Raw genomic sequence first — 24,475 nt, forward strand, 5'->3', positions numbered from 1 at the left:
GAGTGACTGTATGATTCAGGTCACATAACTTATAAATGGTGATGTTAGGGTTTGATGAAAGGCTGGTCTTATTCTGGAGCTTGTGCTTGATACTCTGTGCAACCAAATATACTTGTTTAGGACTTTGCTCGGAGAAGGCAATGGCACCCCACTCTAGTACTCTTGCCTGGAAAATCCCATGGACGGAGGAGCCTGGTAGGCTGCAGTCCATGGGGTTGAGAAGAGTTGGACACAACTGAAGTGACTCAGCAGCAGCAGCAGCAACAGAACTTTGCTGGTGATCCAGTAGTTGAGAATCTGCCTGCCAGTTCAGGGGCTATGGGTTTGATCTCTGGTCTGGGAAGATCCCACGTGCTGCAGGACAGCTGGGCCCAGGCGCCTCAGCTACTGAAATCCATGCTGTAGCGCCCATGCTGTGCAAAAGAGAAGCCACCGCAATGAGACGCCTGTGCATTGTCACTAGGGAGTAACCTCTGCTCACCACAATTAGAGAAAACCCTCATGCAGCAACGAAGACCCTGCACAGCCAATAAACGAATTTTAAAAGTATATAATCATTTACATGAAATCGTTGGATACTCTGAGGTTATAAGTTGGTAGTTCTTTGCAGACAAGACGAGGAGCTTAAATGTTCTAGGAGGGAACTTTGGTCTGTTCCTATATGGTCTAAAATTCCCTACTCATTTATTTTCAGGCCTGTGTCTCCCTGTTTGACAGTCTGGATTTCCCCGCTACAGCTCCGTAATTTAGGTGCACACAGGTAAAGATGCTCTCCATCCTGGGGATGGAGGCGTTAGAAATCATATCACAGTCATATTACTGTTCTGAGTCTGCTGCTACTGACTTATTTAATATTTTTTTCTGGATAAAGATCTGTAATAAGTCTTTCATTGCTGAACATATTGTTATTGTTGTTCAGTTGCTCAGTTGTGTCTGATTCTTTGTGACCTCGTGGACTGCAGCACCCCAGGCTTCCCGGTCCTTCACTATCTTTCAGAGTTTGCTCCAACTCATGTCCATCGAGTCGGTGATGCCATCCAACCATCTCACCTTCTGTCGTCCCCTTCTCCTCCTGCCTTCAATCTCTTCTAGCATCAGGGTCTGTTCCAGTGAGTCAGTTCTTAGCATCAGGTGGCCAAAGTATTGGAGCTTCAGCTTCAGCGTCAGTCCTTCCAATGAATATTCAGGACTGATTTCTTTTAGGATTGACTGGTTTGATCTCCTTGCAGTCCAAGGGATTCTGAAGAGTCTCCAACACCACAGTTCAAAAGCATCAATGATTCGGTGCTCAGCCTTCTTTATGGTCCAACTCTCACATCCACACATGACTACTGGAACAATCATAGCTTTGACTATATGGATATTTGTTGGCAAAGTGATGCCTCTGCTTTCTAATATGCTGTCTAGGTTTGTCATAGCTTTTCTTCCAAGGAGCAGGCATCTTTTAATTTCATGGCTGAACATATACTTGATATTTATGTTTTACCTACTTGTAAATGCTCATGAGGTCCAGAAGAGATTCTTGCATTCAGGGACTGTGGCAGGTAGAGAGGCAATCTCTGTTCTCTTCCCAGGAGTCCTGCAAAAGAATATAAAATCGGAGGAAATGGAAATTACAGCTCTAAGGACTTAAAAGGAAGAAGCTTGGAAAGGCAGTTTCCCAGTACAATATCGCCACCTGCCGGATACAGTCTCTAAGTACACCCATTTTAAAAGGGGGAGTAGCAATGGCACCCCACTCCAGTACTCTTGCCTGGAGGGTCCCATGGGCGGAGGAGCCTGGTAGGCTACAGTCCATGAGGTCGCGAAGAGTCGGACACGACTGAGCGACTTCACTTTTCACTTTCATGCACTGGAGAAGGAAATGGCAACCCACTCCAGTGTTCTTGCCTGGAAAATCCCAGGGACGGGGGAGCCTGGTGGGCTGCCGTCTATGGGGTCGCACAGAGTCGGACACGACTGAAGCAACTTAGCAGCAGCAGAAGCAGCAGCAGCAATTGATGTGTTGCCAAGTTCTGGTTGAAGATGAATGCCTGGTCCTTACATAAAGGGCTTAGGCCTCTGCAACCTGATGTCCCCATTCCTGGGTGAACTAGCTCAGATTTGACAACCAATAAGGAAAAAGTCAGGGGGTTCCCTAGTAGCTCGTCAGTACAGAATCTGTCTGTAATGAAGGAGATGTGGGTTTGATTCCTGGGTCAGGAAGATTTCTTGGAAGAGGAAATGGCTACCCACTCCAGTATTCTTGCCTAGGAAATCCCATGGACAGAGGAGCCTGTTGGGCTACGGTCCGTGGGGGTCGCAAAAGAGTTGGATGTGACTTAGCGATTTAACAACAACAAGGAAAAAGTCCAGTCTACTTACTTGTTAAATGGAGATTGTATGGCCTGGCCCCAGCAGCATCTTAGTTTATTTGAAAAAATGGCAACTGTTGCTGATAGCTTACGGTGAACGGTGCCGCTGAATTCGTGGTCTCTGAAGGAGAAGATTTAACTCCAGGACCAAAGACAGTCTCAGTCACTCAATGCTTTGTGTAGATTTTATTTAAAGTGAAAGTGACAGGAAAACTTCTGACGTAGACATCAGAAGGGGGCTGGCAAGTACGTGCCTCACTAGTTTAAGCAGGGTCTTATGGACTTCTCAGACTTCCCTGGTGGCTCAGACGGTAAAGCGTCTGTCTACAATGCGGAAGACCTGGGTTTGATCCCTGGGTCCGGAAGATCCGCTGGAGAAGGAAATGGCAATCCACTCCAGTACTCTTGCCTGGAAAATCCCATGGATGGAGGAGTGTGGTAGGCTACAAGTCCATAGGGTCACAAAGAGTTGGACACGAGTGAGCGATCCACCTCTCCTATAACATTCATCCAAAGCCCAGAAATTTAAAAAAAAAAAAAAAAGGCATGTCCTTGAACAAGAGATATTGCTGCTTACAAGGCCTTCTTGTCTAAGGCAAAAGAATGAGAAAAAGAATGTTTGCCTCCTCCTTAAAGGGCCTTAGGCTTGGACTCCTTATCAGCCTGCCTACGTTAACTCTCTCATTGTTTTGGAGACACTTTATTCTCCATTATACTACCTGAAATAAATCCATCAGTGTACTGGGGCCCTTTGTTCACAGAGGCTCATCTTAAGGCCTGGTTCACTGATGGTTTGGCTAAGTTGCATCCTGTTAGTGCCCACTGGCCTGCTTCCTATGGTCAGTGGCTGCTCAATATATGCCATCTTGAAAACTGGTGTGGTTGTCCACTCAGTGGGCAGAACTCTAGGCCATTCTCATAGCTCTGGCCAATACTCCTTTTGATGAAAGAAATTTTTTTTTTTTTAAACTGGTCCTTGGGATTTTGCCAACCATTTAGCCAACTGGCCTACTCTCTGGCCCGCCACTTGGAGTACGCGTAGATTTAAACAACTCTGGCATCTCTGGTGGGAACACTTTAAGCCCAAAATGTGTGAGGGCGGGGACAGTTCATGATATTGTTGTCCCGCAGGTCCACCACTACCACTGAGTCAAATAACAGCTGCAGCTGACATTCTGTGGACGTGGCTGGCCCTGCATTCCTCTGCCGATGACAGATGCTCGCTGTCATCAGTAGCAGCTCTCCACATGGACCCCCGTTTACATAGGTACAGCCTTGTTTCATCGTGACTGTTAGAAATTCACGTGCTTTTCTGATCCTTGAGAGGTCTTTGGTTATGCCGTGTATGGAAAAGGAGTCTACAACCCCTATAACACTGCCCATATGATGTAACCAACGCTAAAGCTGATCCAAATCAAGTTTATGGAGAAGGAAATGATAACCCACTCCAGCGTTCTTGCCTGGAGAACCCCATGGACGAGGAGCCTGGTGGGCTACAGTCCATAGGGTCGCAAGAGTTGGACATGACTTAGCGACTAAACCACTAAATCAAGTTTAATGAAAAACTTGATTGGAATTACCTGTGGCCATTTGGGTTATACGTTTGCATGTGGCTAGAAATGGCTCATAGGATATTTCTCCACTGAGATTTGATTTTTTTTTTTTCTGCTTACCTATTGCCTTCTGTAATTGTTGGCAATGACCCCAGAGATCTGAAGGTTAGTGTAAACTCTCATGGCTTGTAGTGGATACTAGACAGCCTTACACTAGGCTGCATCCTGACTGAAATAAAATCCCTTGGTCTCCCCAAGGACAGTTGCCTGGGTCCTGGAAAGCATATTTAAGTCAATACTGCAGGTTAATTTTATCTTGCCTTTGGAGTCCTATTGACAGAAGCCTTGATTAAATGCAGTATGAGAACATTTGAACTGATTTAGTTCTAGCTGCTGTTGGTTAGATTAATGAGAGTGGTCAACAGTATGGCATACTTCTGTGATTTTTGCCAGAAGTCAAGACATGGAGGAACAACAGGTGGATTGCTGGGGAAGGCAGTCTTCCGTGGCCCCTGCACATTTTTGCTGGGTATGCCAAGGACACAAGATCCTGACTGCTGTTTACACATGCCATTCCTTAGGGTGGTGTTTACAGAGAGCAGAGATTGTTAAAATTATGTAAAGTCAGGCATGTGCCTCAAAATTACTAGGTGAGGAGAGGAACTGAGTGAGACTATAGATGAAACAGTGTTGTCTAAGAATTTATGATCGTTGAGTCTGGATCATGGGTGCATGTGAGTTCAAAGTGCAGACTTTGCTATCACTATGCGTTCGTGCATGCCTGCATGCAGTCTCTTTAGTCATGTCCACCTCTTTACGACCCTATGGACCATAGCCTGCCAGGCTCCTCTGTGCATGGGATTCTCCAGGCACGAGTACTGGTGTGGTCCCATGGGAGGTGGAATAGCCCAAGTTCCACGTCATTCTTGTGAATTTCCAAGCTCATTGCTCCTCCTCTGCAGCACAAACCTACTGTATGTATTATATCCTTCTGGGGTCCTCCATGTCACTCACTCCCATGGGACCCGAGGCAAGGACTTGATTCTCATGCCGCTTGCTGTGCCTTGAGTAACCAAGTTTTTCTATGACCCAGGAGTCTCCTGCCCCCTGCCAGTATTCATAAACTAGTAACAGTCTCTTATTAGCTTGGAAGTACGATATAATCCCAAACCCTCACGGGTATCTGTGTTTTGGGGGAGGGCAAAGGATGTTATGATGTTTGCTTGAAGTCACCAGGCACAAAGTTAGTTGTGTAACTTTGTTTTTACATTGAGGAAAAGAATTCAATTCATTAAACTTGTCCTAAAGCTGCACCAAACTGCAGAGCTTGAAATTTAGCACTTTTTAATTCAGCCACTTTTTAAGTTTTATTTAAAAACTTTAAAATAATGAAAGGTCTCAGCCATTTACAAAAGTAGAGAGACTAGAATTGTGAACACTGATATAGATATCCCTCAGCTTTAGCAATTTTCAACTCATAGCTAATCTGATTATTTCTGTATCTGCCTCCCATCCCTGATAACTTGAAAGCATATTTATGAAATCATATCACTTCATTTTTAATATATTTTAATTTAAAATGATTGACTGGAATTTGCTTTGTTTTGTAGTATCTGTATTCTTTGAATTTCCAAGAACTATTTTGTGAACATAAGATATATAGCACCATTAATAATAATTAATGGAAAACCATCACAATTCTCCTTCTCCCTGATTTCTGAAATATTTTAGAGGAACCCAAACTGTACATAGTGGTAAATGTATGTTCCTGTTTAGTTGCTAAGTCGTGTCAGACCACTGTGACTCCATGGACTGTAGCTCACCAGGATCCTCTTTCTTTGGGATTTCCCAGGCAAGAATACTGGAATGGGTTGCCGTTTTCTTCTCCAGGGGATCTTCCTGACCCAGGGATCGAACCCATGTTTCCTGCATTGGCAGGTGGATTCTTTACCACAGAGCCACCAGGGAAGCCCAGTAAATGTAGAGGCTTGAGTTTTTTGGTTATTTTAAACATATGAAAAAGGATATATAACTTTATAATGAACTTCCATGTGCCTGTAAACAAAGAGAACACCTTGAACAAAGAGTGTCACCTTGACGCTGCTGCTGCTGCTAAGTCGCTTCAGTCGTGTCCGACTCTGTGCAACCCCATAGACGGCAGCCCACTAGGCTCTCCCAGTCCCTGGAATTCTCCAGGCAAGAACACTGGAGTGGGTTGCCATTTCTTTCTCCAGTGCATGAAAGTGAAAAGTGAAAGTGAAGTCGCTCAGTCGTGTCCGACTCTTCGAGACCCCATGGACTGTAGCAAAGGGTTAAATAGAAACTCCCTGCAGTCTCCCAGCAAGAGAACACAGGAGGAGAATTCTGGGCGGAGGGGGTGGGGATGGGGGTGGGGGAGAGGGGAAGCCTTCTTTGTTTTGCATATTGTGCAGCTAGATGGTTAAGATGCATGTCTAAGGAAGAATTGTAACTACCCCAGATTCTTGCATCTTTCCATTCATAGAAAAACGCTAAAGTCATTAACTTGAGAGATCTGTGTTTTTTTGTGTGTGCGATTATCTGTAATCTTTTACTAAGATAGATGCTTCACTACCTGCATTTTCCTGCAAAGATTCATACAAAAACAAGCTCCTTCCCCACTTCCTCAGAGCAGCTCCTCAGGGCTGAAAGGCTGTCTCCTGGGTTGTTGTCCTCAGTAAGGTCCCCCAAATAAAACTGAAACTCACTGCTTTTATGTCATTTTTTTTTCAGTTGACATAGCCATGACCCAGACTCAAGTCTTTAGATAATATTGTTTCTTCTGTGTCCTCACTCAATTCTTCCTCACACCTGATAGTTTTGAAGCAAATACCTGACTGTATACAATTTCATGTATTATATATTTTGTTTTAAAAATGTAACCACAGTATCCTCATATAACAAAGTTAAAAATAATTTCAGAATATCATAAAATATCTCATCTGTGTTCAAAGTTCCTGTCTTATAAAAATTTTAAAACAATTTGCTTGTTTAAATCAGGCTCATTGTATTTTCTCTGCTAATTCACAGGTTTACATGCTATTTTTTGATTTGTTGAAGTAATAATTGTGTTCTACCACCTGTATTTTGCTGATTGCATCTCTATGATGTCATTAATATGTTTGTCCTCTGAAATAGATGGGTTTCCCTGATAGTTCAGCTGGTGAAGAATCTGCCTGCAATGCTGGAGACCCTGGTTCAATTCCTGGGATGGGAAGATCCTCTGGAGAAGGGATAGGCTACCCACTCCAGTATTCTTGGGCTACCCTGGTGGCTCAGCTGGTAAACAATCCATCTGTGATGCAGGACACCTGGGTTTGATCCCTGGGTTGGGAAGATCTCCTGGAGAAGGGAAAGGCTACCCACTCCAGTATTCTGGCCAGGAGAGTTCCATGGACTGTATAGTTCATAGAGGTTGCATCTCTATGAGATCATTAATATATTTGTCCCCTGCAATAGATACATGTATATTGAAGTGTGATTAGATTATGGTTCCCATGTTTTACACAAGAATACTTCATAGATGATGTGCGTGTGTGAGTGCTTGCTCAGTCGTGTCTGACTCTTTGTGATTGCATGGACTGTAGCCCACTAGGCTCCTCTGTCCATGGAATTTTCTAGGCAAGAATACTGGAGTGGGTTGCCATTTCCTTTTCCAGGGGCTCTCCCCAACCCAGGGGCCTCTTGAGTCTCCTGCGTTGGCAGGCTGTTTCTTTAGCAGCTGAGCCACCAGATGACATTGTGTACTTGGAGAAGGAAATGGCAACCCGCTCCAGTGTTCTTGCCTGGAGAATCCCAGGGACGGGGGAGCCTGGTGGGCTGCCATCTATGGGGTCACACGGAGTTGGACACGACTGAAGCGATTTAGTAGCAGCAGCAGCATACACTATGTGATTGTCTCATTTTATGTGTGAATGTGAGCAGGCATTGATGATCAATGCCTAGACTTATTAATCTTTATAAGTTGCAAGTGAAGATATAATAGAGTCAAGTTGACTTCCGAGTTCTTTTGACATAACCCAGTTGTCCTTGATAGTGTCCTTGCTTTCTGGTGTAACAAGAGCTTCCTTACTTGCTTTGTATAATACATTTTCTGTTCCAGACCTGGAACCTGCCAGCCCTCAAAGGAGTCCTGGCTCCATTTAGTGGGAACTGGTATTTAAAGATATAACCTGGGCACTAGGGGTCCTCATACCTGAATGGTCTAGCGGTTTTCCCTGTTTTCTTCAATTTAAGTCTGAATTTGGCAATAAGGAGATCATGATCTGAGCCACAGTCAGCTCCCAGTCTTGTTTTTGCTGACTATATAGAGCTTCTCCATCTTTGGCTGCAAAGAATATAATCAATCTGATTTCAGTGTTGACCATCTGGTGATGTCCATGTGTAGAGTCGTCTCTCGTGTTGTTGAAGAGGGTGTTTGCTATGACCAGTGTGTTCTCTTGGCAAAACTCTGTTAGCCTTTGCCCTGCTTCATTCTGTACTCCAAGGTCAAATTTGTCTGTTACTCCAGGTATTTGTTGACTTCCTACTTTTGCATTCCAGTCCCCTATAATGAAAAGGACATCATTTTGGATGTTAGTTCTAGAAGGCCTTGTAGGTCTTCATAGAGCCATTCAACTTCAGCTTCTTCAGCATTACTGGTCAGAGCATAGACTTGGATTACTGTGATATTGAATGGTTTGCCTTGGAAACAAACAGAGGTCATTCTGTCGTTTTTGAGATTGCATCCAAGTACTGCATTTTGGACTCTTTTGCTGCTATGATGGCTACTCCATTTCTTCTAAGGGATTCTTGCCCACAGTAGTAGATACAATGGTCATCTGAGTTAAATTCACCCATTCCAGTCCATTTTAGTTCACTGATTCCTAGAATGTCAATGTTCAGTCTTGCCATCTCCTGTTTGACCACTTCCAATTTGCCTTGATTCATGGACCTAACATTCCAGGTTCCTACACAATATTGCTCTTTACAGCATCGGACTTTACTTCCTTCACCAGTCACATCCACAACTGGGTATTGTTTTTGCTTTGGCTCCATCCCTTCATTCTTTCTGGAGTTACTTCTCCACTGATCTCCAGTAACATATTGGGCACCTACCGACCTGAGGAGTTCATCTTTCAGTGTCCTATCTTTTTGCCTTTTCATACTGTTCATGGAGTTCTCAAGGCAAGAATACTGAAGTGGTTTGGCATTCCCTTCTCCAGCGAACTATATTTTGTCAGAACTCTCCACCATGACCTGTTTGTCTTAGGTGGCCCTACACAGACTGGCTCATAGTTTCATTGAGTTAGACAAGGCTGTGGTCCATGTGATCAGATTGGTTAGTTTTCTGGAATTGTGGTTTTCAGTCTGTCTGTCCTCTGATGGAGAAGGATAGGAGGCTTATGGCAGCTTCCTGATGGGAGAGACTGACTGAGGGGGACACTGGATCTTGTTCTGATGTGTGGGGCCATGCTCAGTAAATCTTTAATCTAATTTCCTATTGATGAGTGGGGCTGGGTTCCCTCCCTGTTATTTATCTGGGGCCAAACTATGGTGGAGGTAATGAAGACAATGGCCACCTCCTTCAAAAGGTCTATGCACGCACTGCTACACTCAGTGCCCCCAACCCTGTAGCAGGCCCCTGCTGACCCACGCCTCTGCTGGAGACTCCTGGACACTCACGGGCAAGTCTGGGTCAGTCTCCCTTGGGGTCACTGCTCCTTTCTCCTGGGTCCTGGTGTACACAAGGTTCTGTTTGTGCCCTCCAAGCGTCTATTTCCCCAGTCCTGTGTAAGTTCTGGCAGCTGTGTTGTGGGGTTAATGGCAACCTCCTCCAAGAGGGCTTATGCTCAAGTGTGCTGCACCCAGAGCCCCTGCCCCTGTGGCAGGCCACTGCTGACCTATACCTCCACAGAGACACTCAAACACAGTTGTGTCTTAGTCTCTGTGGGGTCTTTGGGTCCTGGTGTGCACAAGGTTTGTCTGAGCCCTCTGAGTGTTGCTGGCAGGTATGGGGTTTGAGTCTAAATATGGTTTTGCCCCTCCTACCATCTTGCTGGGGCTTCTACTTTGCCCTTGGACATGGAGTATCTCCTCAAAGTCGCTCCAGCACCGTGCAGCCCCCGCTCCAGACTAGGAGCTGACTGTGGCTCAGATCATGAACTCCTTATTGCCAAATTCAGTCTTAAATTGAAGAAAGTAGGGAAAACCACTAGATCATTCAGGTATGACCTAAATTAAATCCCTTAATGATTATACAGTGGAAGTGACAAATAGATTCAAGGGATTAGATCTGATAGACAGAGTGCTTGAAGAACTATGAGGAGGTTTGTGACATTGTTCAAGAGGCAGGGATCAAGACCATCCCAAAGAAAAAGAAATGCAAAAAGGCAAAATGGTTGTCTGAGGAGGGCTTACAAATAGCTGTGAAAAGAAGAGAAGCTAAAGGCAAAGGAGAAAAGGAAAGATATACCCATTTGAATGCAGAGTTATAAAGAATAGCAAGGAGAGATTAAAAAAAAAGCCTTCCTCAATGATCAATGCAAAGAAATAGAGGAAAATAATAGAATAGGAAAGACTAGAGATCTCTTCAAGAAAATGAGAGATACCAAAGGAACATTTCATGCAAAGATGGGCACCATAAAGGACAGAAATGGTATGGAACTACAGAAGCAGAAGATATTAAGAAGAGGTGGCAAGAATACACAGAAGAACTATACGGAAAAGATCTTCATGGCCCAGATAATTACAGTGGTATGATCACTCACCTAGAGCCAGACATCCTGGAATGCGAAGTCAAGTGGGCCTTAGAAAGCATCACTACAAACAAAGCTAATGGAGGTGATGGAATTCCAGTTGAGCTATTTCAAATCCTAAAAGATGACGCTGTGAAAGTGCTGCACTCAATATGCCAGCAAATTTGGAAAACTCAGTGGCCACAGGACTGAAAGAGGTCAGTTTTCATCCCAATCCCAAAGAAAGGCAATGCCGAAGAATGCTCAAACTACCCCACAATTGTACTCATCTCACACACTAGCAAAGTATTGCTCAAAATTCTCTAAGCCAAGCTTCAACAGTTACGTGAACCGTGAACTTCCAGATGTTCAAGCTGGATTTAGAAAAGACAGAGGAACTAGAGATCAGATTGTCAACATCTGTTGGATCATAGAAAAAGCAAGAGAGTTCCAGAAAAAGTCAAAGGGCAAAGCCTTTGACTGTGTGGATCACAACAAACTGTGGAAAATTCTGAAAGAGATAGGAATACCAGATCACCTGACCTGCCTCTTGAGAAATCTGTATGCAGGTCAGGAAGCAACAGTTAGAACTGGACATGGAACAACAGACTAGTTCCAAAAAGGAAAAGGAATACATCAAGGCTGTATATTGTCACCCTGCTTATTTAACTTATATGCAGGGTAGATCATTAGAAACACTGGGCTGGATGAAGCACAAACTAGAATCAAGATTACAGGGAGAAATATCAATAACCTCAGATATGCAGATGACACCACCATTATGGCAGAAAGTGAAGAAGAACTAAAAAGCCTCTTGATGAAAGTGAAAGAGAAGAGTGAAAAAGTTGGTTTAAAACTAAACATTCAGAAAACTAAGATCATGGCATCCGGTCGCTTCACTTCATGGCAAATAGATGGGGAAACAATGGAAACAGTGTGAGACTTTATTTTTCTGGGCTCCAAAATCACTGCAGATGGTGACTGCATGAAGCCATGAAATTAAAAGACGTTGGCTCCTCAGAAAAAAACTATGACAAACCTGCTGCTGCTGCATCGCTTCAGTCGTGTCCGACTCTGTGCGACCCCAGAGACGGCAGCCCACCAGGCTCCCCTGTCCCTGGGATCCTCCAGGCAAGAACACTGGAATGAGTTGCCATTTCCTTCTCCAATGCATGGAAGTGAAAAGTGAAAGTGAAGTTGCTCAGTCGTGTCCAACTCTTCTCGACCCCATGGACTGCAGCCCACCAGGCTCCTCCGTCCATGGAATTTTCCAGGCAAGAATACTGGAGTGGGGTGCCATTGCCTTCTCCATGACAAACCTAGATAATGTATTAAAAAGCAGAAATATTTCTTTGCCAAAAAAGTCTGTCTAGTTAAAGCTATGGTTTTTCCAATAGTCATGTATGGATGTGAGAGTTGGACTATAAAGAAAGCTGAGCAGTGAGGGATTGATGCTTTTGAACTGTGTTGTTGGAGAAGACTCTTGAGAGTCCCTTGGACTGCAAGAAGACCCAATCAGCCCATCCTAAAGGAAATCAGTCCTGAATATTCTTTGCAAGGACTGATGCTGGAGCTGAAACTCTAGTACTTTGGCCACCTGATGCATAGAAATGACTCATTTGAAAAGACCCTGATGCTGGGAAAGACTGAAAGCAGGAGAAGGGGATGACAGAGGGTGAGGTGGTTGGATCCCATCACTGACTCAATGGACATGAGTTTGAGTAAACTCTGGTAGTTGGTGATGGACAGGACTGGCGTGCTGCAGTCCATGGGGTTGGAAAGAGTCAGACAGGACTGAGCGACTGAACTGAACTGAGGGGTCCTCACTGCTGTTGGATTGGTCTTTGTAGAAACAATGCCTTTTCAGTAGATAGAGTTTTTGTTTATTGTTTGCAAAAGGTATCATTTAGAATATTTAATTTATTTTGTGATTATTTAAATTATTTTAAGGTTTCAAAGTTTTGATAGTATGATTTGTAATAAGAAATATATATTTGGTCTTTGTCCCTGTTTCTGGCACAGAGCTCCTAAAACCCTTGACATTTCATGAATGATTAGAGCATACATCAGTTCAGTTCAGTTCAGTCACACAGTTGTGTCTGACTCTTTACGACCCCATGAATTGCAGCATGCCAGGCCTCCCTGTCCATCACCAACTCCCGGAGTTCACTCAAACTCATGTCCATCGAGTCGGTGATGCCATCCATCCATCTCATCCTCTGTCGTCCCCTTCTCCTCCTGCCCCCAATCCCTCCCAGCATCAGAGTCTTTTCCAATGAGTCAACTCTTCACATGAGGTGGCCAAAGTACTGGAGTTTCAGCTTTAGCATCAGTCCTTCCAAAGAAGTCCCAGGGCTGATCTCCTTCAGAATGGACTGGTTGGATCTCCTTGCAGTCCAAGGGACTCTCAAGAGTCTTCTCCAACACCACAGTTCAAAAGCATCAATTCTTCGGCGCTCAGCTTTCTTCACAGTCCAATTCTCACATCCATACATGACCACAGGAAAAACCATAGCCTTGACTAGACAGATCTTTATTGGCAAAGTAATATCTTTGCTTTTCAATATGCTATCTAGATTGGTCATAACTTTCCTTCCAAGGAGTATGCGTCTTTTAATTTCATGGCTGCAGTCATAATCTGCAGTGATTTTGGAGGGCAAAATAATAAAGTCTGACACTGTTTCCACTGTTTCCCCATCTATTTCCCATGAAGTGATGGGACCAGATGCCATGATCTTAGTTTTCTGAATGTTGAGCTTTAAGCCAACTTTTTCACTCTCTTCTTTGACTTTCATCAAGAGGCTTTTGAGTTCCTCTTCACTTCCTGCCATAAGGGTGGTGTCATCTGCATATCTGAGGTTATTGATATTTCTCCTGGCAATCTTGAGTCCAGCTTGTGCTTTTTCCAGCCCAGCGTTTCTCATGATGTACTCTGCATATAAGTTATATAAGCAGGGTGGCAATATACAGCCTTGACGTACTCCTTTTCCTATTTGGAACCAGTCTGTTGTTCCATGTCCAGTTCTAACCGTTGCTTCCTGACCTGCATACAAATTTCTCAAGAGGCAGATCAGGTGGTCTGGTATTCCCATCTCTTTCAGAATTTTCCACAGTTTATTGTGATCCACACAGTCAAAGGCTTTGGCATAGTCAATAAAGCAGAAATAGATGTTTTTCTGGAACTCTCTTGCTTTTTCCATGATCCAGCGGAAGTTGGCAATTTGATCTCTGGTTCCTCTGCCTTTTCTAAAACCAGATTGCACATCTGGAAGTTCACATAGTGCTGAAGCCTGGCTTGGAGAATTTTGAGCATTACTTTACTAGCGTGTGAGATGAGTACAATTGTGCGGTAGTTTGAGCATTCTTTGGCATTGCCTTTCTTTGGGATTGGAATGAAAACTGACCTTTTCCAGTCCTGTGGCCACTGCTGAGTTTTCCAAATTTGCTGGCATATTGAGTGTAGCACTTTCACAGCATCATCTTTCAGGATTTGGAATAGCTCAACTGGAATTCCATCACCTCCACTAGCTTTGTTTGTAGTGATGCTTTCTAAGGCCCACTTGACTTCACATTCCAGGATGTCTGGCTCTAACACATTCCAGGATGTCTGGCTCTAGGTGCGTGATCACACCATCATGATTATCTGGGTCGTGAAGATCTTTTTTGTACAGTTCTTCTGTGTATTTTTGCCACCTCCTCTTAATGTCTTCTACTTTTGTTAGGTCCATACCATTTCTGTCTTTTATGGTGCCCATCTTTGCATGAAATGTTCCCTTGGTATCTCTAATTTTCTTGAAGAGATCTCTAGTCTTGCCCATTCTGTTGTTTTTCTCTATTTCTTTGCATTGATCTCTGAGGAAGGCTTTCTTATCTCTCCTTGCTAATCTTTGAAACTCTGCATTCAGATGCTTATATCTTTCCTTTTCTCCTTTGCTTTTTGCTTCTCTTCTTTTCACAGCTATTTGTAAGGCCTCCTCAGACAGCCATTTTGCTTTTGCATTTCGTTTCCATGGGGATGGTCTTGATCCCTGTCTCCTGTACAACGTCATGAACCTCATTCCATAGTTCATCAGGCACTCTATCAGATCTAGTCCCTTAAATCTATTTCTCAGTTTCACTGTATAATCATAAGGGATTTGATTTTGGTCATACCTGAATGGTGTAGTGGTTTCCCCCACTTTCTTCAATTTAAGTCTGAATTTGGCAATAAGGAGTTCATGATATGAGCCACAGTCAGCTCCCGGTCTTGTTTTTGCTGACTGTATAGAGCTTCTCCATCTTTGGCTGCAAAGAGTATAATCAGTCTGATTTCGGTGTTGACCATCTGGTGTGTTATGTTAATTGAGTGGCTTTGGGAAAGCACCTAAGGATGGGACCTGATAGCCAGAGGTGCAAACCTGTGATTAGGGTTGGAATGTTCAGTCCAACCCCTTGACCTTTAGGGAGGGAAGAGGGGCTGGAGGTTTAGTAAGTCATATCGAAAGATTTAATCAATCCTTTGTCTGTAATAAAACCTCCATAAAACCCCAAAAGGGCAGGATTTGAAGAGCCTCCAGGTTGGTGGACACATGGAGGTTTGGGAAGGCTGGTGTGCCTGGAGAGAGCATAGAGGCTCTGTGCCCTTTCCCCTTACCATGCCCTGTGTCTCTCTTCCATCTGGCTGTTCTTGAATTATATCCTTTTGTAAAAAACTGGTGATCTAGTATGTAAAATGTTCCTCTGAATTCTGTGAGTCATTCTAGCAAATTAATTGAATTGAGAGATTGTTGGATCCTCCCATCTATCGTCATTTGGTCAGAAGCACAGATGATAACCCATACTTGTGAAAGTGAAAAAGTGAAAGTCATTCAGTTGTGTCCGACCACCTGGACTGTAGCCCTGCCAGGGTTCTCTGTCCATGGGGATTCTCCAGGCAGGAATACTGGAGTGGGTTGCCCAATTCCCTCCTCCAGGGGAATCTTCCTAACCCGGGGATCAAACCCCAATCTCCCTCATTGCAGGCAGATTCTTCACCCTCTGAGCCACCAGGGGAGTGGGTTGTGACTGGTGTTCAAAGTTGGGGGTGTTAGGGGCAGGGACAGTCTTGTAGGATAGAGCCCTGAACCCATGGGACCTGATGCTGTGTCCAGGGACTGGCAGCGTGCCATTGATTTGTAGGGTGCCTAGCTGGTGTTGAAGAATTGCTTGTTGGTGTGCAGACCCCATTCCACATATATAGCCTCAAGATGGAATTGTTCACTGGAACCTCTTAAAGTCAAATCTATAAAACCCGGTATATCCAGAGAAGTCTAGGTTCTGTCCCTGTCTTCTTCAGCCTATTCTTTCTACCTCCAATGGGTATCCTGTTTTTTTTGTTTGTTTGTTTATCCATCCACTTAATTTAACAAAAGTAAATATATGACTGTTTTCTTATTCTTTCCTTTCTTAGACAAATAACAGCAACCTACACACATTTTATCCCTCTTGCTTTTATTTTTTTGCCTAACCACGTATCATGGAGATCACTCCATATGGTAATAGTGCCTTTTCCCATTAATTTTTATGACTTTATGATATCCTGTTATGTGTATGTACCATTGGTAGACATTTTTGTTTCCAGTCTTTGCTAAGATAAATAGTCTTTCAAAGAAAGACCATATATTTTTTGTATAGAGTTCTAGCAGTGGTGTTGATGGGTCAATGGGTAAATCCATATTACTTTTGCTAAATATTGCCAAATTCTTTTCTGTATCAGTGAGGTTTTGCCATGAACTGAATGTTTGCGTCCCCCCAAGATTTGTACGTTGAAATTCTGATGCCCTAATGTGACAATATTTGAAAGTGGGGCCTTTGGTAAACAATTAGATCATGAGGACGAAGCCCTCATGAATTAGAAGAGGCTAGAGAACTAGCCAGGTCTCTTTCTGCCATGTGAGGCTACAATATTAGCAGCTGTAACTTCTTCGGCAACCTAGAAGAGGACTCCTGCTAGAACCCGACTGCCAGCACCTTCTCTTTAGCATCTACAACCATGAGCAATATTAACACATATTTGTTGTTTAAGTCACCCAGATTGTGGTCACTTGTAATAGCAGCCCAAACTGACTAAGACAAAGTCACATTTGGAAATAGAAACCACACTGTTGTGGTCCATGCAGACCTGGGGCACAGTGAGCGAATGAGTGGAGAATAAAGTTTATTAGAGAGGGAGATGCTAGTAGTCAATTTTTACAGCCTCAAGACAAAGAAGATTCCTATTGGAATGGTGGCATTAGGTGATTGGTTAGGATGCTATAGGGTGTGTAATAGGATGGGTATTTTGCCTAATATGGGGTCAGGGAACTGGCTGGTTTAAATCCAGAGGCTCATGGCAACAGTTGCTATAGGGCTTTATCAGTTCCTCAGATTTTTGTACTGTGACCTTGGTATAAAGCTCTATACACACCAGCTCTTTGAACCAAAAGAATTTCATATAATATAAAGGCTTCCCAGGTGGCAATTATGGTAAAGAACTCACCTGCTAATGCAGGAGACATAAGAGATGCAGGTTCAGTCTTTGAGTTGGGAAGATCCCCTGGAGGATGGCGTGACAATCCACTCCAGTATTCTTGCCTGAAGAATCCCATGGACAGAGAATCCTGGTAGGCTATAGCCCATAGGGTTTCAAAGAGTTGGACACGACTGAAGTGATTTAGCAAAGACTTGTTCAATAGGTGTGTGTTAGTCACTCAGTCATGTCCAACTCTTTGTGACCCCATGGACTGTAGCCCACCAAGCTCCTCTGTCCATGGGATTTTCCAGGCAAGCATACTGAAGTGGGTTTCCATTTCCTTCTCCAGGGATCTTCCCAACCCAGGGATCAAACCTGGGTCTCCCACATTGCAGGCAGTCTCTTGATCAACTGAGCCACCAAGGAAGCCTCACTCCATATAATGTTATTGATTCTTGTTGAGTTGCTCAGTCATGTCTGACTCTTTTTGTGACCCCATGGACTGTAACGCTCCAGGCTCCTCTGTCCATGGGATTTCCCAGGCAAGAATACTGGAATAATTTGCCATTTCCTTCTGCGGGGGATCTTCCTTACACAGGAATTGAACCTGCTTCTCCTGCATTGCAGGTAGATTCTTTACTGCTGAGCCACCAGGGAAGCACTATAATGTTATTAATAGTTGAAGATAAAAAGATAAAAAAGCAGCAACTGTAGGCAGCTGCCCCCAGCCCTTGACTGAGGTCACTTAGAGGAGAAGTCCTTTGGAGCTGCACCTCAGACCTCTGAGAAGATTATACTGTTGTACTGGTGAGTGGTTCTGAGTTTGAAACAGGGAGCCTTGTGGGCCTGGGACCCCGACTTGAAGGAGTAGAGGGCCAGTTGATTTTGATGTCTCTATGGGGAGACAGAGGTTTGTAAGTTCAGGGAAAACTGAATTTGCTGCTCTGCACAGGTTTCTCTGGTGACTTCCCTGGTGGCTCAGAGGGTAAAAAATATGTCTGCAATGCGGGAGACCTGGGTTCGATCCCTGGGACAGGAAGATTCCCTGGAGAAGGGAATGGCTACCCACTCCAGTACTCTTGCCTGAAGAATTCCATGGACAGAGGAGCCTGAAGAACTGCAGTCCATGGACACAACTGAGCAACCAACAATTTCACTTTCACTTTCTGTGAATGCACTGCCACTGCGGAGTGAGAGCACTGCAGGGCCGACTCCTGGGAACTGCAGACAGGACGCCCCCGGAGACAGGCAGGACGCCCCCCGGAGACAGACAGGACGCCCCCCGGAGACAGACAGGATGCCCCCCAGAGACAGGCAGGACGCCCCCCGGAGACAGACAGGACGCCCCCCGGAGACAGACAGGACGCCCCCCGGAGACAGACAGGATGCCCCCCGGAGACAGGCAGGACGCCCCCCGGAGACAGACAGGACGCCCCCCGGAGACAGGCAGGACGCCCCCCGGAGACAGGCAGGACGCCCCCAGCAGACAGACACAGGACGCCCCCCGGAGACAGACACAGGACACCCCCAGGAGACAGGCAGGATGCCCCCCAGAGACAGGCAGGACGCCCCCCGGAGACAGACACAGGACACCCCCAGGAGACAGGCAGGATGCCCCCCAGAGACAGGCAGGATGCCCCCCGGAGACAGACACAGGACGCCCCCAGCAGACAGACACAGGACGCCCCCCGGAGACAGACACAGGACACCCCCAGGAGACAGGCAGGACGCCCCCAGGAGACAGACAGGATGCCCCCCGGAGACAGGCAGGACGCCCCCAGGAGACAGGCAGGACGCCCCCAGGAGACAGACAGGACCCCCCCAGCAGACAGACACAGGACGCCCCCCGGAGACAGACACAGGACACCCCCAGGAGACAGGCAGGACGCCCCCCGGAGACAGACAGGACGCCCCCCGGAGACAGGCAGGACGCCCCCCGGAGACAGACAGGACGCCCCCCGGAGACAGGCAGGACGCCCCCCGGAGACAGACACAGGACGCCCCCCGGAGACAGGCAGGACGCCCCCAGCAGACAGACACAGGACGCCCCCCGGAGACAGGCAGGACGCCCCCCAGGAGACAGGCAGGACGCCCCCAGGAGACAGGCAGGACGCCCCCAGGAGACAGACACAGGACACCCCCAGGAGACAGGCAGGACGCCCCCCGGAGACAGGCAGGATGCCCCCCGGAGACAGACACAGGACGCCCCCCGGAGACAGGCAGGACGCCCCCAGGAGACAGGCAGGATGCCCCCCGGAGACAGACACAGGACACCCCCAGGAGACAGGCAGGACGCCCCCAGGAGACAGGCAGGACGCCCCCAGGAGACAGACACAGGACACCCCCAGGAGACAGGCAGGACGCCCCCCGGAGACAGGCAGGACACCCCCAGAAGACAGGCAGGATGCCCCCCACCACCCCCACGAAACAGATAGGACGCCTCCCAGGAAACATGAAGGAAGAAGCAAGTCCCTCCACCCTCCTGTGGCCTCTCAGGCTCCCGCTGGTGGCCCCTGTGGACATATCCTAATTTAGAACCTCCTGACCAAGCAGAAATGTGGTTAGGGGGTCCTGGCCCCAGGATCAAAAAGCAGAGAACCAAAGGATAGATATGGAGCTGAGAGGCAGCAGTTTTGTAATCTCGTGGCTGTGGTAGAGCTGTTAAGCATTTCAGTTACCTTTTCACCACAGCCTTAGCAACAGAATATTTTGTCAGACTTGCAGATTTTTGCCATCAGATGATTTTTTTTTTAAACAACAGGCTATTATCTACCTTATAAATTGTTGTAAAGTATAGAAAAACATGGAAGATATAATAGTTCTTACTGCTTTAATGCTTATTATATATAATGACTTTAACAATGCTTGTAAAACAATACACAGCTATACAGAAACGCAGCTGACACAGACTAATGGACAATTCTGTGACCAAGGATAAAATGACTGCTCAAGATAGCTTGAACCATCAGTTGGCAAAAGTGAACAATAGAATCTTTTGTATTTTTTTCCCCTTGGAAATTTACAGTTTATCCTGCTCAGATTTAAGCCTAGAACAGCTTTTGCTATAAAAGAAGAATCTTTGTTTAAAAAAAGTTTTTACTCCTTGCTTTATTTTAAGATTGGGCTTCCCTGGTAACTCAGCTGGTAAAGAATCCACCCACAATGCAGGAGACTTGGGTTCGATCCCTGGGTTGGGAAGATCCCCCGGAGAAGGGAATGGTTAGCCACTCCAGTACTCTTGCCTGGAGAATCCCATGGACAGAAGAGCCTGGTGGGCTACAGTCCATGGGGTTGCAAAGAGTAGGACATGACTCTGATTAACACAAAGAGGATTGATAAACACACTTATTTTAAGATCACCTACATGAAAGGGAATGTCTAGAAAACACCCTTGTCGGTTGTTTTCATTGATACATATTTTGACATTACATATAGCAAGCCAATTAGTCATCTGTAATTTCTATACCTTTACTGATAAAATAAGTGTTTCCTTACCTCTCTAGTTAGGTATCCCAGTCTTTTAAGTATATTGAGGATCAAAATATGCTTCCTGCTGAGGAAAATCACTCAGAGATACATCCTCTTACATTCTAGACACATTCTCCATTAAGTTTTGAAACCTTTGATTGAAATCTTCAAAGGTTAAGTCATCATGTAAATAGCAGTGCTATTAACAATCACAAAATTAATGAGAATAATAATGAGTTCAAGTGTGTAAAATGCCAGAGTTAGCATAAACATTGTAATGCCTCTGTGTATGACATTTTTGTTTTGCCATAGGGAAAAGTTGTGTGAGTTGGTTGCCTAAGTGGAACTGATACATTATTACTAAAAATAAGCTTCTCATTATCTAAGTCACTTTTTGCAGCTTTTGGAGAAAGCAAAATGATGTATTCATGAAGGAGACACTTATGGCTGTGCAGTAAAATAAAAAAAAAGCTGGCTTTAAACAGAGGTGAAATTTAAAACACTCCTGTATATCACTTTCATTATCACTGTGAAACTAAAACACATTCACTGCAAAAAACTTAAAAAATACATCCATGTGCTCATTCATGTGCACACACACACAAACACACACATGCATACACACACACACATGCTCCATTAAAAACTGCCCACAATTCTTCTACCCATGAATGACATGAATGACTTATCACTGATAGTGTGTTTAGTTCTATAGGTCTCTGTCTTATCTCAGTAAGTGGGGAACACACAATATGTATTTTTATTTGTTGTGTTTTTGTCAAAACTGAAACCATGATTTTTATTCTGCTGCATAACATTGCATCACACAAATAGGTTGTATTTTATTTAACCTTTGACCATTCCACATTTTTAACTATGTAAAAATTTCCTTATTTTTCATTATAAAGATGAACATTTTTATGCATAAAATTTTGACCACATTTCTCATTATTTCCTTTGCACAAATTCCTAGAAGAAGAATTGCTGGATCAAAGGATTTGTACTTTCTGAAAACTTTTAAATTGCGTTTCCAAATTTAGTGGATTCATGTTGATGTATGGCAAAACCAATACAATATGGTAAAGTAGTTAGCCTCCAATTAAAATAAATAAATTTAAATTAAAAAAAAGAAAATTTGTATTATTTTAAATTTCCACCTTCTGAGGCAGAATAACTGTCTTTTGGGATCCTTCATAATGATGGATATTAATTTTTTAAAAATGTGATGGGATAAATTGGTAATTTGTACTTGTTAAAAATTTCTATTTCTTGGATATTAATTTATAAATAAAATTATAAGATCAATATATTCCTGACTTAGCTTTGATCAAAATGATAGTTGAAATCAGAGGCCATGCATTTCAGCATCAGGAATCTTGAGAGGAAAAATAATTGCTAACATGATGGTTTGAAGGTGTAAAGTATCAAGATAGTCATTTTATGCTATTAAGGAGATGAGGGCAGAACGATAAAAGTGTGATGTTTTTCAAGTGTAATATTAGCCAGTACTACACTGTTTTGATTACTATAGCTTTGTAATATAGTTTGAAATAACAAGATGTGATACCTTGAACATTGTTCTTCCTCAAGATTGCTTTGATATTTGGAATCATTTACAGTTCCATATGAATTTTAGGATAGCTTTTTCTGTTTCTGTGAAAAATGCCGTTGGAATTTTCATGGGGATTGCATTGAATCTCTGGATTGCTTTTAGTAGTATGTCATTTTTAACAATGTTACCTCTTCCAGTTCATAAACATGGGAAATCTTTCCATTTATTTGTGTCTTCTTCCATTTCTTTCATCAATGTCTTACAGTCTTATTGGATACGAGAGTAGATCTTAAGCATTTTCACCACACACACACAAAGGGCAACTATATGAGTTATTGGATGTGGTCATTAGCTTGATTGTGGTAATAATTTCTCAGTATATACATATATCAAATTGTGTAATTTAAGATATACAATTTGTATTTGTCAATTGTACCTTAATACAGATGGAAAAAATGGCTTAGCCTTTTGGAAAAAAAGTATAAATATTAATTAGGTTGGGGAATAAAGTTCTGGTCAAAATTTACATATATATATATATATATATATATATATATATTAGTGTAGAAAAGGGCAGTTCAGTTTAGTCGCTCAGTTGTGTCCCACTCTTTGTGACCCCATGAATTGCAGCACACCAGGCCTCCCTGTCCATCACCAACTCCCAGAGTTCACTCAGACTCACGTCCATCGAGTCAGTGATGCCATCCAGCCATCTCATCCTCTGTTGTCCCCTTCTCCTGCCCCCAATCCCTCCCAGCATCAGAGTCTTTTCCAATGAGTCAACTCTTCGCATGAGGTGGCCAAAGTACTGGAGTTTCAGCTTTAGCATCATTCCTTCCAAAGAACACCCAGGGCTAATCTCCTTCAGAATGGACTGGTTGGATCTCCTTGCAGTCCAAGGGACTCTCAAGAGTCTTCTCCAACACCACAGCTCAAAAGCATCAATTCTTTGGCGCTCAGCCTTCTTCACAGTCCAACTCTCACATCCATGCATGACCACTGGAAAAACCATAGCCTTGACTAGACGGAACTTTGTTGGCAAAGTAATGTCTCTGCTTTTCAATATGCTATCTAGGTTGGTCGTAACTTTTCTTCCAAGGAGTAAGCAACGCATTCCAATATTCTTGCCTGGAAAATCCTATGGATAGAGGAGCCTCATGGGCTACAGTCCATGGGGTTGCAAAGAGTTGGACACAACTGAGTGATTGAGCGTGTATATATATATATATATATATTTATATCTCATCATGAATTTGGATCTGGCTAGTTTTTCAGCAACATGTTCTTTAGTGACACACTGATCTTTAACCTTGAGATTATTTTTAAAAAATTGTTTTTAATTTTGTATTGGGATATAGCCAGTTAACAAACAATGTTGTGATAGTTTCAAGTGAACAGCAAAGGGACTCAGTCATACATATACATGTATCCACTCTCCCTGAAACTTCCCTCCCATCTAGGCTGCCAGGACTATTATAATTCTTGGCTGTGCTGGGTCTTTGTTTGTGTGCTTGGGCTTCTTCTGGTTGTGGTGAGCAGGGGCTACTCTTTGTTGCAATGTGCAGGTTTCCATTGTGGTGGCTTCTCTTGTTGCAGAGCATGGGCTCCAGGCAGGTGGATTTCAGTAGCTGCAGTGTATGGGCTCAATAATTGTGGCTTACAGGCTCTAGAGTGCAGGCTCAGTAGTTGTGGCACATGGGCTTAGCTGCCCTGAGGCATGTGGGATCTTCCCGGACCAGGGATTGTACCTGTGTCTCCTGCATTGGCAGGCAGATTCTGGACCACCAGGGAAGTGCCCATCTTTGAGATTAGTTTAGAAAACTATGCTGGAGTAGAGAATTTTATTTATTTAACACAGGTTATAGATATTTATATTTGAATTTTGTACTATTTCATTAACAGTTTATGAATTTATTGACCTTGTGATAATTAAACAAGCCATACAAAAATTCTCTTGGAAATACATGGATTATATGATAGAAATATATGGTATTTTAAACAAACATTTAAAAGCTAAATACAATTAAAAATTAAAGAAAATGCAAAGATGGCCTCGATAAAGGACAGAAATGGTATGGACCTAACAGAAGCAGAAGATATTAAGAAGAGATGGCAAGAATACACAGAAGAACTGTACAAAAAAGATCTTCATGACCCAGATAATCACGATGGTGTGATCACTCACCTAGAGCCAGACATCCTGGAATGTGAAGTCAAGTGGGCCTTAGAAAGCATCACTACGAACAAAGCTAGTGGAGGTGATGGAATTCCAGTTGATCTATTCCAAATCCTGAAAGATGATGCTGTGAAAGTGTTACACTCAATATGCCAGCAAATTTGAAAAC

General features: G+C 43.9%; 1 long non-coding RNA gene across 2 annotated transcripts in view; it reads left to right on the forward strand.

Moving 5' to 3' along the window:
• Positions 1 to 24,475, forward strand: part of LOC123465585 — a 108,127-nt gene that overhangs the window by 66,118 nt on the left and 17,534 nt on the right. The window contains exons 2-3 of one of the 2 annotated variants that reach the window (XR_006640840.1): positions 695 to 760; positions 3,486 to 5,677. This is a non-coding gene — a long non-coding RNA (uncharacterized LOC123465585). Of the gene's footprint in view, positions 1 to 694; positions 761 to 3,485; positions 5,678 to 24,475 lie in introns of those variants that run through there. The other variant, XR_006640841.1, reaches the window with a different exon arrangement.

This window comes from Bubalus bubalis, chromosome 3 (genome assembly GCF_019923935.1).
Source record: "Bubalus bubalis isolate 160015118507 breed Murrah chromosome 3, NDDB_SH_1, whole genome shotgun sequence".
In the NCBI taxonomy this organism is placed as follows: domain Eukaryota; kingdom Metazoa; phylum Chordata; class Mammalia; order Artiodactyla; family Bovidae; genus Bubalus; species Bubalus bubalis.